This window comes from Tupaia chinensis, unplaced genomic scaffold (genome assembly GCF_000334495.1).
Source record: "Tupaia chinensis unplaced genomic scaffold, TupChi_1.0 Scaffold000410_1, whole genome shotgun sequence".
Lineage (NCBI taxonomy): Eukaryota > Metazoa > Chordata > Mammalia > Scandentia > Tupaiidae > Tupaia > Tupaia belangeri.
This window is the reverse complement of record NW_006159915.1, coordinates 2,338,615-2,340,966: the sequence shown is the minus strand read 5'-3', so window position 1 is coordinate 2,340,966 and position 2,352 is coordinate 2,338,615.

The following is a 2,352-nucleotide window of genomic DNA, read 5'->3' as shown; positions in this document are numbered from 1 at the left end:
TGTAGGGAATTTCCTGAAATTCTTGTGATTGCCAAACTCTAGATAAGGAATTCGTACAGGGCAATTCTCATCCACTAAGCCCCAAGCTGTTACGGAACATCACCATTTTGAGAATAGAGCCACTTGTAGAATGAAGCCTGCCCTGAGAACAAATGATTCCCCTATCTTCACATCCCTGACACACCACTGGCATCCCACAACAGCCACATGGGCTGCTGAAGCTGCTGTCCCAGTTTGACTGAGCAGTAGAACCCATGACTCTAGTACTCAAGCCCATGCAGTACCAAACTCTTCAGAACTAGGTGAACAAGCACAGTGGAAAAGCTATTTCTGGAATAAGCAAAGTGACATGGACACTCTCTAGGAATTGCCCTTTTAGGGGCCACCCAGCTTTACCACCTGGACCCCGTGAACCACACAGGAGACCTTCAGGTACTTCAGGCCACTCCTGCCCCTCCCAGCCTCTGCCAATCCAGGTGTCAACCCAAGGTTCACTGTTGGGCCCCCGTGCCTCACAAGGACCCCTCCCCAGGGATAAAGGTTAGTCTTCTCAGTCTCTGCCATCATGGATGACCACTCACCCTCTACCATCAGGGAAGGGTAAACTTTCTTTTTTTGGCGAGGTTTTCGCTATAGGGCGGGTGTGCTTGCCAGACAGACAGAGACAGAGAGACAGAAAGTGAGAAATCACCCCCCCAGGGGGGATGGCCATGCCGCAATCCCTTCTCCTCCATCCTCCTCTCGGGATCTTGGGCATGCACGCACATGCACCCGGTGTGAGTTTTAAGCCACTGGGTCCAGGATGCGAACCACGGTCGACTACGTGGGAGTCCAGTGACATAGCCATTACGCTAACTGCTGGTTCCCGGGAAGGGTAAACTTTCTAGAACCTAGGCAGCATCACTGGCCTCTACTGCTGCTGGTGGCCAACCACCCAGTTAGTGATCCCCATGCCCAGCAAAGCTGTGCCTCTACCACTACAAATACTAAAATACTGAGACACTCACAGTCACTACTGACACTGATTATAGCTGAAGCAATCATATGAAGACTATACTACCACATCCATTCAGAACCAAAATACCCTACCCAAATGAAACTATAGAACACATCCTTAAGAAAAAGTTTGTTCCCAAGAAACCCTCTTCATACAATGACATAGGCGACTAACAAGATGCACGAATATCAATGTAGAGATACAGAAATATATAAAAAGCAAGGAAACAAGACACCACCAAAAGAACACAATAATTCATTCTATAGTAATAAATCCCAAAGTAAAGAATGTGCTTGAAATGCCTGAAAAAGAATTCAAAATAATAATCCTAAGAAAATTAAGATAAAAGAAAATATAGATGGGTAATTCAATAAAATCAGGAAAACAGTTCATGTCCAGAATGGGGAAATTCAACAAAGAGTAATCATGAAAAAGAACCAAAACAAAAGATTTGAATTGAAGAATTCTACAAGTGAAATAAAAAATAAAAGAGACCGCTTTGGAGCCAGCATGGCGGTTAAGGCACTGAACTCCCCCATGGTCGACCGTGCTTCAAGCCCCAGACCCAGTGGCTTACAAATCACACTAGGCACATATGTGTGTGTGCCCAAAATCCTGAGAGGAGATTGAAGGAGAAGGGATTAGAGCTTGGCCATCCCAAGGGGTGATTTCTCACTTTCCCTCTCTCTGTCTGTCTGTTACTTTCTGGCAAGCACACAAGCTCTATAGGAAAAATCTAAAACAAACAATAAATAGCTTCTATAGGACACTAAATCAAGCAAAAGAAAAAAATCTCTGACCTTGAAAAGAAGTCCTTGTGATAATTCAATTGAGGGAAAAAATGAAATAGAAAGAAAAAGAACTAAAGGGGATGACTCCATAGCACAGTGGTTAAGCACAGCATAGAGGAAGCTAACCCTGACATGGCTGACCAGCGTTTGAATACTGACCCTGGCAGCTTGAAAATCACACCAGTTACATGCTGTTCCCAGGATTCCAATGAGATAAAGAATTGAAGGAAAAAAAGATTGTGGCATGGCCAGGCCCCTCTGGGGCCTAGAGTCTCTCTCTCTCTTGTCTTCTGTCTCTCTCTCTATTTCCTGTCTCTCTCTCTCTCTCTCACTATCATATGGATATACTTACATAAAACATGGCATAAAACAACTATCCTTCTTTTTCACTCTCACATCCTCTCTTTTTCTTTCTTAAATTAATTAATTAACAAAAGCAAATTGTTTAAAAAAGAAAAGAATAAGAAAGAACTGGGTCAAGGAATAGAAGAAGGCATTTTAAATATTTTCCCAAACAAATGGAAATGAAAACACAACATACCAAAACTCCTGGAATACAACAAA